Raw genomic sequence first — 14,766 nt, 5'->3', positions numbered from 1 at the left:
TCCCGTTCCCAGGCCGACACCTAGCTCTGCCGATACCATACTCTTGCCCCTCCCCATACAATAAGAAGCTTCCCTCCTCAAAGGACCCCCGAGATGATCAAAGCCCCCCCCATCCCACGAGATCCGATCGAAACCCGCACACTCCGTGAATCGGCGGAATACCCAGCTGCGCAATGATCATCACCTGTTGTGAACGGGGCGGGGACTTCCACTGTAGCCTTGCATGGGAACGGGCTGGGAAGGGGGGGATTCTGAGGATGTCTTTTCGTACATCAAAGTATCGACGAGAATGTGTTACATGTAATAAAGAGATAAACTCATGTATAAGAGGCCAGGCCTCCGAGATGCAGTTAGAGCACCTCTGAACGATACCTTCTGTCCGTTTCGTTGTGTTCTCCTCCGGAGAGAATAAAAACCTTGTTTCCTGCCTTCCAGTCTCCAGCGCCTGCCTCTTCAATGGTTTAACTTCTTGGTGGGTTCGAGAGGCGACATCGCCGGGCAATAATTAAGGATCTTATATTCTGGTTGGTAGTGCCCCCCAGTTAGTATGTTTTCCACAATATGGAGCGAGTCTGAGTGAGAACCAGCGAGCGAAAAGATATTCTCCGATTTGGATTGTACCCCATCAGGGTCATCTATGTCTGCAAGGTAATGGCAAGAATCCGAGAGCTCAGTTAGGGAAGAGTATCTGCACTGAGACGTATGTTTTTGCGTCTAAGACTTCCCCATCGTTTCTAGCAGCTAAGGGTACCTACTTCGTCTGTTAGGATAGAGCATACACATGGTTGCCCCCTCATTTCTCGGACACATGTTTTGTCTTGTTCCTGTTGTCTCCTACTTATACAGCTGTGGCAGATTACCACAAGACGAGAGTTGTTAGAGGTGTTTCCAGGAAGGAAGATTCTGCAGGACAAGTCCACCATAGTTGAAACTGCCGGTGCCCTTAGTAACCTGACTGCTGAGCTCTAGTCGGATTGCCTTATGACTCTTCAGAACATAGTTGCGTTGGATGTCATACTTGCAGATGGAGGAGGGGTATGTAAATTGATCCAATCGAGCTGCTGCGTTTTCATTCCAGACAATGCTCCAACAGTGTACCAAGCCATTTCCAAACTGCACAAGATCTCCGAGTCTATACATGTGGACGAAGGAGATTGGTCATTAATGGGATGGTTTTGTGGATTGTTATCCACCTGGGGATGGAAGATTCTGATGATCATTGGGATGGTCTTAGCCATTCTTTTCCTGTTCTGTCTTTGTGTACAGTGTGCCCCTGCTATATGTGGCCTTTGTGCTACCTTGTGTGTAAGGAGACCTGTATAAAGAGACGTGCTAAGTAATAGGATGATGCTACAGCAACATCTTGATGATCTGATGAGTATAGACCTAGATTCAGATTGACGTGAGTTTAGGTTATTGCCTATGTAAGGGCAAAAGGAGAGTCTGAGGTTCCGTGATTCTGAACCTGTTTCATAAAGGTCGTCGTATCGCGACGTTTTTGACAACAGCGGACCGAAAATGACGAGTGCGGTATGTACGAGTGTTTTCGCCATGTTCGAGTGACGGGTTCACCATGAAATTAGGGATTCCGTTCTGAAACCCTTGGGTTCCATTTTGTGCATGGCAGCCATTTTGTGGTTGCCCTCACATAGGCCTATGACTGTGGCTGAACAAGTCTCTGGGACACGTACACATTAGCCTGGGTTTGTGCTGACTCCTGTTTGACCTGAAGTGAACTGACCCTGCTGCCTGAAGCTGACCTTGCCAAACCAGTTCTTGCCCTTTAGCGGGTCAAGATAGAGATCAAAGAGCAGGACATTGCTGAGTTTATGGTACACGCACGCACCCTTTCTATCTTGTTTCTCATCTGTTTCTGTTCCTTCTTTTATGGTCTATTTATGGTTTGGGTTGAGGTCTTTTATTATGGGCTTGTGTCCAACTCGTTCAAAAGAAGAATGTTTATTATTGGTTTGTTTGATGATTGATTTTGGGCTGGAAAAACTGAAAAATGGGCTTGTCATCATGCTCCTGCTTTTGTCGTGGAAACATGTGAGTTGTCAAACTGTAAATAAGGAATGTTTGCCTGAAGCACAATTTTTTGTATAAAAAGGGATGGCTTGCTTTCTAAAATTGATCAGTCTCCTGAGAACATACACCGTGTTGTACTTCTAGGATCTCTGTTACTGGCTGCAGCTAATAAATCTGATCTTTGACGTCACCAAGAAGTACCCCGTGTCTCTGTATTCTAAGACAGGTGGACCCGGAGACTTTGGGAGTTTCCCCTGGTGCCGCTGGGTTCTAAAAACCCGGTTCTTCATTCCCGGACTCCTAAAAGAACTGGAATCCTCCCCCTGCTCTCCCAAGGAGGAGAGTAGCACCACAAAGTGGCATTTGAATGAGGGGGGCACGTAGTAGTGGTCCCCAGTGAGTGATTGGTGGTGGAGAGGAGCAGCGGCCGATAATCTGAATGGAAGCGGATCTAGACTGAAGAGCCAGCAACTTACGGTTGACCTGGCCACCTCCTGCAACCAACCCAGAAAGTGTATGCTGCTCCTTGTAGAGTACAACGTGGCCCTGAGGGCAATGTGGTGTTGAGCTGCAGTAGATAGGACCGCAAAAGTGACCTAGCACCGTAACTTACTACCCGCAGGTCGGAGGTGGCAGAGCGGGAACAACAGGGCCCCACGACGCCCTCCTGGTACATAATGGGCTAGTTGAACACAAAGCAATCCAAGCTTTCTTTTGAGCAGCGCAAAACCCCTCATGGAGGAACCCCGCCGGGAGAGGATCAATTGGAGACAGCCATGTCCTCCACGCAGCCATCGGAACTTAACATGTGCAACGTGTTCATGGAACTGAAGCAGTCACTATCGACTATAGATCTTAAAACCGACTCAATGCCGGACCGACTTTGGGACAAGGTCTTGAATCATGATGTGCACCTTACGGAGGTTGAACAGCGCATGTTCATGCTGGGGGACGAGGGCTCCACCACCCGGGAGAAGCTGCTCCAAATGGAGTGCTAGAGGTGATCCGCATTAAAAATTATGACCTTAAAGCGAGATCGTGCCGCAATAATCTGTGCATAAAGGGGGTACTGGACACTACGGCCATGACCAGAGTTGAGGACTATATAGAAGAAATGCTCAAGGTGTTGTTTGGGGACTCCCTTTCAATGGTCTGCATAGTAGAACATGTGCACAGATCCCTAGGCCCAAGATCACTCCGAGTGCCCCTGCCTGGCCAATAATAGGGTGACTGCTGAACTATAGGGACCTCATTTAGTCCGATCTCTATCAGATCACTGCCCCGTGCTACTGCGATTCACGCTGCTGGATGTTGCACGTACGCCCTTCATTTGGGGACTCCCCGCCAGGTATTCAGAGAGTCAATTCAAGCTGATATAACTGAGTACTTCGAGTTAAATTGTGAGCAACTATGAGCACCCATGCAGCCAAATCAGGCGACGTAAGCCAGTAATCAAGTCTGGACCACGATGGGCCTGCTGTGGATTTGCATGTGCCTTCTTGTCTTGATGGATGTCGACGTCTCCAGACATCCACCAGTTCATTGTCTTCCATGATTGTGCGTGGCTGCTCTGCTGCCGTTGGATGGGGTTGACGAGACACGCCAGACCTATCAATGTTCGCATCCGGCATTATGTTACAGTCCCCCCCCACTTTAGCATCAGCACTGCACCACCTAATCAGCAGTGCAGCACAGCACCAACTCAGCATCACTCAGCACCACCTGAGCACCAGCTCAGCAGCACCTCAGCACCAGTGCAGAAGCACCACCTCAGCTTGACCTAGCACCACTTTAGCATCAATAACCATCACCTCAGCATCCCTCAGCACCACCTCATCATCACTCGGCACAACCTCAGTATCACTCAGCATCATCTGAGCGCCACCATTGTACCAATTCAGCCTCAGCACAGCACCATCTAAGCAACAGCACAGCATCACTGCCTCAACAATGCACCACCACCTGTGCAGCACCAACTCAGCATCAGCACAGCACCACCTCAGCACCAGTGCAGCATCACCTCAACTTCAGCACAGCACCATCTCAGCATCATCAAAGCACCACCTCCACATCACTGCACCACCACCAGCAGTGTAGCTCAACCTCAGCACAAGTGCAGCCTCATCTCAGCAGCAACTCAGCACCAATGAGGCACCACTTCAGCATCAGCACAGCATTACCTCAGCACCAGCATAGAACCATTTTAGCATCAGCACAGCATCAACCCCGCATCAATGCACCACCACCAGCGCAGCCCTGCCTCAGCAACACTGCAAACTCACCTCAGCAGCTATTAAGCGCCAATGCAGCACCACTTCAGCATCAATCAGCACCATCTCAGCATTAGTGACACATCACCTCATCACAGCACCAACTCAGCACCACATGAGCACCAGCTCAACACCACGTGAGCACCAGAGCAGAATCACCACCCCAGCATGATTCAGCATCACTTAGCACCACCTCAGTGTCACTCAGCCCCACCTCAGAATCACTCAGCGCCACCTCAGTATCATTCAGCATCACCTGACCACCATCACTGCACCACCTCAGCATCGGCACAGCACTATATCAGCATCACCACAGCACCTACTCCTCACCAGTGTACCACCAGCAGTGAAGAACCAACTCAGCATCAGCACAGTACCACCTCAGCACCATAGCAGCACTAACTCAGCACCACTTCAAATCAGCACAACACCACCTCCGCATCAGTGCACCACCACCAGCACAGCCCCACCTCAGCACAGCTCTACCTGAGCACCAGTGCAATCCCACCTCACCAGCAATTCAGCACCAATTCAGCATCACTTCATTATCAGTGTAGCACAACCTCTGCAATAGCGTAGCATCACCTAAGCACAGCATCAACTCAGCAACAATTAGCACCACCTGAGCACCATTTCAGAACCACTGGAGCATCAGTGCAGCACGTCCACCTCAACATGACTCAGCACCACCTTAGATTCACTCAGCACCAACACAGAATCACTCAGCATCACCTGAGCAGCACCACCTCAACACCAGCACAGGACCACCTCTTCATCAGTGCACCACCACCACCAGTGCAGCACCAACTGAGCATTATTGCAGGATCACTCAGAAGCACCACAGTATCACTCAGCACCAGTGAAACATCTCCTCAGCATCACTATACAACACCACAGCACCACCTCAGCATCAGCACAGCACCACCTCGGCATCAGTGCACCACCACCAGTGTAGAACCAACTTAGCACCAGCGTAGCCCCACCACAGCATCACCACATCACCTACTCCTCACCAGTGCACCACCACCAGTGCAGGACCAACTCAGCATCAGCAAAGCACCACCTCATCACCATTGCAGCACCACCTTAGCACCACCTCAACACCATTGCAGCACCACCTCAACATCAGCACAGTACCACCTCCACATCAGTATACCACCACCAGCACAGCCCCACCTCAGCCCCACTCAGCAGCAGTGCAACCCAACCTCAGCAGCAATTTAACACCAATTCAGTACCACTTCAGCATCATTGCAGCACCACCTCAGCATCAGCGCAACATCCCTTTAGCACAGCACCAAATCAGCACCACTCAGCACCATCTGAGCACCAGTGCAGCAACACCAGCTCAGCATGACTCAGCACAAGAGCATGACTCAGCACCACCTGAGCATCACTCAGCACCACCTCAGTATCATTCAGCATCACCTCCACACTAGCACACCACTACCTGAGCATCACTCAGCACCACCTCAGTCCGTCCAGGCAGGAAGATGTTGCCAGCATTGTAAGGACCAAAACACTAGAAGATTTTTTTAATGTTAACCCTATTTTTTATTAGGGTTGTTTAGTTGTACATAATAGCTTCTTGGTTATCTATAAGGTAACAAAAATGGTTAAAACACTTTTTAATTATAACCTTTCGACATGCTGCACAGCAGCAAGACTGCTCCACAATATAGCTCAAAGGACATTGGCAAAGCCAAGAGCTCTGGCTAGACACTTCTAAAGCCCAAAGGCGAGACCTATTGACTGTGCCAATGCTTGTTGTAGTTGCAAAGTCAGCAATGGCCATTGTGGTTAATTCAAGAACATTTTCCAAAATTTATACTGAGGGGTCATGAGGAACATATTTGTTTGATCAATTTCAAACTCCGGGATCATACATATTCTTGTTGCTGCCCTAATGCATGGCTTGCTTTTTTAGTGTAAATGTATCTCTATGGGTTGGAAAAGAGAGCTTTTTGAGGTTTTGGCAGGTAATCCTAATACCTTCAGTGCCAAGCGGGACCATCATAATGCCCAAAACGCCAAAGACCACCTCTGCCAGTGTCACTGTCACCTCAATCTCTAGGTTTCCCACTCATTCTCACCTTCTATTCTCATGACCTCCATTTCTCAACTTTTCTCTTGCCAGACCCTCTAAGTCTCTTTAGCCTTAAATGTATCTATTTGCCTGTTGTTGCCAGAAACTACAGTTTCGTCCTCTCTTCTTATCCATCTTCTTTGTGTGCCTCTCCTTACTCTTGTATTTCAGCTGTTGCATTACCTTTTCTTCCAATTTGTATTCCCCTTCTCCTTTCCACCTATCTCCTTCCCATCCTTCTCATCACCAGGGCAGCATCACCTAAGCAGCACCACAGCACCAATGCAGCACCACTTCAGCATTAGTACAGCACCACCTCAGTACAAGTGCATCATCACCAGAGCAACACCACTGCACCAACTCAGCACCACCTGAGCACTAGCACAGCACCACCTGAGCACCACCAAAGCATCACTCATCACCACTTCAGCATCACTTAGTACTATCTCAGTTTCACTCAGCACCACCTGAGCACCACCTCCACACAAGCACACCACTACTTCAGCACCTCATTGGTATTGCTCAGCACCACCCCATCACCAGTGCAGCACCAGCACAGCATCAGCACAGCACCACATCAGCATCAGCACAGCGCCACCTCAGCATCAGCACCAACTGAGCACCACCACATCACCATACCAGTACAGCATCATCTCAGCATAGGCACAGAACCACCTCCTCTTCAGTGTACCACCACCAGGGCAGCACCACCTGAATACCAGCGCAGCACCACCTTAGTACCAGTGCAACACCACCTTGGCACCAGCACTGCACCACCTCAACATCAGCATAGCACCATCACAGCACCAGCACAGCACCCCTCTGATTCAGTGCACCACCTCCAGTGCAGCCCCACCTCAGCAGTAGGGCAACCCCACCTCAGCAGGAACTTAGCACCACTTTAGCATTAGTGCAGAACCGCCTCAGCATCACTCAGCACCACCTGAGCACCAGTGAAGCACCACCACCTCAGCATAACTCAGTTCAACAGCATCACTCAGCACCACCTCAGTATCACTAAGCATCACCTCTGCACTAGCACACCACCATCTCAGCATCACCCAGCACCACCAGAGTATCATTCAGTATCACCTAATCATCAGCTCCGCACCTGCACACCACCACCGAAGCACCACCTGACATACTCAACACCACCTTAGTCTACCCTTGGAATTTGGCATCTAGTGATTCTCCCCAAATTTCCATCCACTGCTCGTGTTGTAATTTAGGAACTGTTTCCCAACCTCCACCCTCTCGTTTTTATGTCCCCCCATTACAAAAAAGCTATAACAAAGAAGCATTAGAACAGGCGGGAAGATGTTGCCAGTATTGCAAGGACAAAAACACTAGAAGACATTTGTATATGTTAACCCTTTTTTTAATTTTATTTTTTTAACTTTTTTTAGTTCTAGTTGGATTGCGTCTGTGGTCTTTTTTGTAGTTTTTGCCAGGTCATGGACTTCAGCCAATTTTTTGAGTATGCTGTCCAGCGTACTGCTGATGTCCGATTTTTGTTTTATGGGGGATTCCAAGATGCCTTCAGGTTTTGTTTTTTTCGGCTGTTGGGCTAGTTTCCCTTCATTGCCAGCCATTTTTATTAGGCCCCTCCTTGCTCTTAGGAATTCCAATCTCTTGTCGCTGTCTTGTGGTGCTGATTGGAGTGTTTGTTCCCTTGGGGGATCATTTTGAGGCTTGTTGTACTTCTGCCTATATGATCTTGTATATGTTCTCGGATGTGATAGATTCAGCTTGGAGTTCCTTATTTGCTATGACAACCTTTGTACGTCCTTCTTTCAGGGTGCAAAACCCCCTTTGATTGTGTACTCTTCCTAGACTAGGCTTCTTTGTGGTTTAGCCTGGCGCAGTCTGATCGTTTTTGTATTGTTGGGCGGTGGGGCTAGCTTATTTTCTCCTCTATTCCTTCGTCTGCGGTATGTGCCGCTCGGTGTCGTCGGGTCAAGCAGGGTGTTGGTGGGGGGCTCCGTGAGTTAGACTTTCTGCTGCTTTTTCCCTTCTGTGTGCGTGCATGACTGGGGGTCGCTGCCACCCGCGTTGCCTTCTTCTTCGTTTTGTCTGCGACGTGGCTGGTCTCTGTGCTCCTCTGATTGGTGTGTTGCTTTCTTTGCCCGGAGTTCTGCGCTAGTGCTGGCTCTAATGGACGCCTTTTTTGCGTTTCGTTTGCGAGCGCCTTCATTATTGTTATCGTTTACACTGGTCTGATCAAGATGGCGGCGCCCTTATCTTGCTTTCGGTTTCTCCCTTTTCTCCTGGGTCTCCACGGAGCGCTAACCCAGTGACGTTCCTTCTGTTTTCCTTCATGTATGATCGCGCTGTTAGTACCTCTCCTTAGGCTAGCGCGGGCTGCTTCTTTGTCTTCTTGTTCCTGGCAGTTAATGTTAAGCACGTTCTTTACTTGCCCTCCCCACGATGGCTGCACCCCAATGTCCCTTTTTGCAGCTGCTGTCCGTGGAGGGAGTTACGGTGGGGCAGGGAGGCGGGGAGGGGGAGGGGCAGGGTGGAGGGTGCTAAAAACCGGCATATGGATAATTGCAGGTAAGTACACAATTTAATTAATAAAACAAAATTCGTAGCGCGCACAGCATCGCATTTTACCATGCTGTGCACGCTACGAATTTCGCCTCCCTGCCCCACCGTAACTCCCTCCACGGACCGCGGCTGCCTTTTTGGTTGCAATTTCTAGCCGCTGCTTTGGGTACGATATCGCACTTCGCGTTTGTTGCCTTCCTTGCTCGATCTTCTGCTTGATTCTATTGGACGCCTTTGTTCCGCTACGTAAGCTAACACTTTAGTTATTGTGCTCTCCCTGGCGGGTCTGTTCAAGGTGGCGGCGCTCTTATTTTGCTTTCGGTTTTACTCACTCTTCTGGGACGCCTCCTAGCACGGCGCTGCTCATGCTTCGCTTTCTGGCTTGCGTGGCTAAAAACTTATAAAGTCCCAAAGGAGAGACCTATTGGCTAAGCCAATGCTTATTGTAGTTGTAAAGTCAGCAATGGCCATTGTGGTTAATTAAAGAACATTTTTCTAAATGTATATAGATGGGTCACAGGGAACATCTTTGTCTGGTCAGTTTCAAAATCCGGAAACATACGAATTCTTGATGCTGCCCTAACGTATGGCTTGTTTTTTTTTTGTGTAAATGGATCTCTGTGGGTTGGAAAGGACAGCTTTTTGAGGTTTTGGAAGGTAATGCTAATAACTTTAGTGTCAAGCAGGACCATCATCCTTCTCGGTGAACAGTCAAAATATCGAATTTTTTATATCGATATACCAAAATATTGAGTTTTTAATATCGAGTGGACATATTATCGACCATCAAAAATAAAGTGGAGCAGAATATCGACATGCAGGTAAGAAATATCCTTTTCAATAATATCGAAGACAGTAATATCGATAGTCATAAAATCGTTGTTAAAAATAACGACATTTTTATTACTGTTTTAAGTGTTAGTATATGTGTTAAAAGTAGATATTAGTTTTGTAATGTATGTTGGAATTTTTTTAAAGTAATGAATTTTATGTTAAATTATTATTGAGTATTTTAGTTCCGTAGCGGGTTGTGGGTTTATAGGGAAGTAGGGTGGGAAGTAATTTAATTATAATATATTAATCATGAATGATTTCGAATTAGTTATTTATATGTTAATTACTTTTTAAGTAATTTAATTCTGTAGCTGGTTGTGGGTTTATAGGGGAATAGGGTGGGAAGTAATTCAATTGAAATGTATTAATTTAATAAACTAGTAGTTAATTTATATTGTTAAGTTAATTAATTCACTATAAATTATTTCATCATGTATTAATAACAATTATTAATTAATTGATAATTATGTTATATATGTTATTTGTGTACTTGTTTTAGGCATTGGTTCTGTGTTTATAGGGGAATAGGGTGGGAAGTAATTTAATTTCAATTAAGTAATTATTACATTTTATTTATTGGTATTGATAATTATTTTACTGGTAATTAATAATTGGTAATTAATTTGTATTTGATTAATTGATAATAATAATAATTGCATTAATTATTATTGGAGTGTGTTGTGTGTTTATTGGGGAATAGGGTGGGAAGTAATTTAATGTTATTAAATTAATTTTTTTTTTTATTTGTTGCATTCTTTGGAGTTGGAATAGAAATGTTTACCTCTACACTATCCAACACTTTCCTTACTGTTGCAATCTCTGGAGTGGGAATGGTAATTTTTACCCCAACGCTATCCAACACTTTCCCTACTGTTGCACTTGCTGGAGTGGGAATAGTAATTTGTACCCACCCGCTATCCAACACTTTCCCCACTGTTGCACTCACTGGAGTGGGAATAGTAATTTTTATATACCCGCTATCCAACATTTTCCCTACTGTTGCACTTGCTGGAGTGGGAATAGTAATTTGTACCCACCCGCTATCCAACACTTTCCCTACTAATGCACTCACTGGAGTGGGAATAGTTTTCATAAACCCGCTAGCCAACATTTTCACTACTGCCCAGTCGCTAGAGTGGGAATAGCAATTTTTACCCACTTGCTATCCAACACTTTCCCTACTGTTGCACTCGGTGGAGTGCTATCCCACTTTCCCTAGTGTTGCACTCACTGGAGTGGGAATAGTAATTTTTACACTCCCGCTATCCATCACTTTCCCTACTGTTGCACTCAGTGGAGAGGGAATAGTAATTTTTACCCACCAGCTATTCAACACTTTCCCTACTGTTCCACTCGCTGGAGTGGGAATAGTAATTTTTACCCACCGGCTATCCAACACTTTCCCTACTGTTGCACTCACTGGAGATGGAATAGTAATTGTATGCTCTACACTGTGCAATGTTTTCAGTATTGTTATATTTAATGCAGTGTAAAATATTATTTTTCAATATTATTTATTTTAATGTTTTAACTTAATAAATAAAATGTATTTTTAATTGTATATTATAAGTGTATTTATATACATATATGTAATTATATTTTAAGTTATGTTTTTAACATTTTATAATTAAAAACATTAATTATTTTTTATATTATTAAGTTAATATATGTTTAAAAAATGTATGTTTTACTTTTCATTTATTATTCATTAATTTAACATTTGTAAATGAATTTTAAGTATGTTTTACTTAATTATATTTATTACTTAATTATTTGTATATTACTTTTAAGATATTAAAAAAATTCTATATCTTTGCAAACTATATTTTTAACAGTGATATTTTGGATTCGATATTTTTGCACTTACCTGTTTGTAGATAGGAATTCGATATTCTGATCCTCAATATTTTTACCTCAATATTTTGGTAGGTCGATATTCTTCACATGGATATTTTGTCAGTGATCCATAATTCCCAAAACACTGAAGACCGTCTACCAGTGTCACTGCCACCTCAATCTATAGGATTTCCACTCAATCTTACACCCCTTTTGTTCTCTTGACCTCCATTTCTCTTGTCAGAACCTCTAAGTCTTTCTCTCCTCTGAATCTATCTGTTTGCCTGTTGTCACCACAAACTACAGTTTCTGCCTCTCTTCTTATGCACATTCTTTGTTTGCTTCTCCTTACTCTTGCATTTCAGTCTTTTTCATTAACTTTTTTTCCTATTTTTCGTCCCCATCTCTTTCTCACCTTCCTCATTCCCATCTGTTTCCCTCCTTTCACGCTTCATTTTTCTACTGTTCTTATCAACAACAACCCATCCTTTCAACGGCATGAGTTTACCTGGATTTCTTTTTATGTTACACGCTGCTTTCGTTCTTTTTCTCATTTTCTTTTTCTGTTTGTGAGCCTTCATTTTATTTTACCCTTCTCTTTTCATCTTGTGGTACTACCTATCCCTTTTAATTTGTTTTCATCCTTTTCTTACATCTTCATTTTCTTTGTACTGCTTTTCTTCCCAATATTGTTATCTTCCTACAATTCTTTCCATTTTCACTTGTTCCCTTATTTCTTTATTTCTCTCTCGTTTCCTATTTTTTTAAATGTAATTTGTTTTTCTGCACCTCGTTTTTTTAACTTTTAGTAATCGTTTTGTCTACCCTTTCTTTCTTCCTTTCTTCTCTTTTTTCTTTCTTTCCTGTCACATCTTTTTCTTTAATTTCCTGTTCATTATTCCTTCTCCCCCCCTTTTTTATCTTTTTACCTTTTTTCTTCTCTCTAGTTTTCTTTTTTCCTTTCATCTTTCTTTTTCTCTCCTACTTAATGTTATTTCTCAAGCTACCTTTTTCTTAGCACCCCATTTCATCATTTGTCTTTATCTAGATTTTCCTTTGTACTTTTCCTCTTTGAAGCAGCCCTCATCATCCACCCTTTCCCTCACAGTGTTACTTAAGAGTTAGAACTAATGAACGATTTAGTGTCTCCCAACTTACAGGCCAGCAGACACCCCTGATGTAGCTGTTGGAGAAGGGGGCTCACTTCACCACCTTCTGCATCACTGTCGTTTTCCCAAAGTTTTTATCATGTTATCAGTTTGTTATAGTCATTTATTTCAGTTTCTGAAAATCATAACTCCTTGCTATGACATCACAAATGTGGATAGTAAAACTATTTATCAACTGTTGTGATATCATAAAGGCCTTACAGACCAGGGGACTGGGTTCTCTGGGAGCGTGTCAGCACAGGTTTGCTTGTCCGCTTTGACCGAAGCAGAAATCGCAGCTGCAGGAGGGGGAATGAAGGCAGGGAAGGCAGTGGGTTTTTTGTTAGGGATAGCATTTAGGATATTTATTTTTCACATTGTGTCAGGGATGAGAGGGCATATTATGTATAGTGCTCCCATTATCCACTGCCCTTGTGCAGTAGTGTAAGGCAGGGGAAGATGATTTTGGGCGCCATGAATTACGGGTATGTTTTTCTCCTCGTTGTTCTGAGTGGTATCCTAGACAATTCGAGCCTCACTCTTGTTGTCTACTTTACGTCACTCAGGACCCCGGAGGTGAAAAACATTCCTGTAATTCAATGTTACGATCTACAATTCTATATATATATATGTATAGCTCTCTAGAGAGTTTCTATTATTTATTTCAGTTTCTCAAAGCCATAACGGCCTGCTATGACGTCACAACAGTTGATAGCAAAACAGGTTATCTGTTGTGATGTCATAAAGGCCTTCCTAGCCAGGCAGTCTGCATCTCTGAGAGCCTGCCAGTGCAGCGCTGCTTGTCTGCTTTGTATGAAAACCAGAGAGCACAGCTGCAGGAGGGGAAAGGAAGACAGGGAATGTAGTGGGTTTTGGTTAAGGATAGTAGGTAGGATATTTATTTTTCACATTTGCGTCAGGGAGGACATGGCATGTTATGTATAATTCCCATTTATTCTCTGCCCCTAAGTTATAGTTGAAGCCAGGGGCAGGTGATTTTGGGGGCTATACGTAACATAAAATTATAGAGGAGTTCTGAATGACATAATAGATAACTCGAGCTTCACTCTGACTGTCTATTTGACGTCACTCAGAACCCTCAGTGAAAAACATCACTCTAATTCACTGGTACTCATCTATAATTCTATATGTAATGTTTCATGCAATATGTTAGGAGATGGTACAAAAGTGATGTGTGGTCCAGAAGATACATTTCAGTGAGACATACAAAGATAGAGGGAGCCCTGTAGTGGTTATGATTAAAGACAGAAAAGGTTTTGTGTTCTTTTGTGAAACTGGTATGGCCCTTTAAATGAGTGAGTTCAGGAAAAGTGAGTTCCAATCTGTGGGGTTTGAATGGGTACGGTTCTGCCACTGAAATCGCATTTGCAGATGTACCCCCGTGTGTAAGGTTGTTTACGTGTCACATGGGGGTGTAAATCTTGTAGGTATATGGAATGGATGCCATTGATTGCTGCATGAATCAGAGGATTTTGAAGTCTGGTCTGCAGGCAGCGTAGCTCCGTCAGGCTTTTATAAAATAACCCCTTCATTTATTTCTAACATGAAGTCACTTGTATTGTATTAAGATTCTTGAATGTTTCAATTAAAAAAGACTATCATCTTTTTTTTATATCTGCAATTTCAAATGTAACCTTTTGTAGAGTACTGCATTTTAACTCCATCAAAACCCAGAGAGTATATGAAAATAAATATGATAAATATTTTCAAGGTTTCCTGGTCTATGACACTCTTCAGGAATACTTATATCAATTTAAAAATATATATTTAAAATGGAGACAACTTAGAAATTCATAATCAAGTAACTACATTTCCATGAAGGAAATGGGATTCTTTGTAAATGCTACCTCAGAACTGAACGGACTTTATTATGCTTCATGAAAGCTTCACATTAGCTTCACATTGCGCGGTAATATCCCCTGCTTTTTTAAGACTCATCGTAAAAATAATGCTCTAATGGAAAGAAACACAACCACAGTCAACTTGTTTTGCATAA

The sequence above is a fragment of the Lissotriton helveticus genome, chromosome 2_1 (assembly GCF_964261635.1).
Source record: "Lissotriton helveticus chromosome 2_1, aLisHel1.1, whole genome shotgun sequence".
Taxonomy (NCBI): Eukaryota; Metazoa; Chordata; class Amphibia; order Caudata; family Salamandridae; genus Lissotriton; species Lissotriton helveticus.
This window is presented reverse-complemented; position numbering follows the sequence as displayed.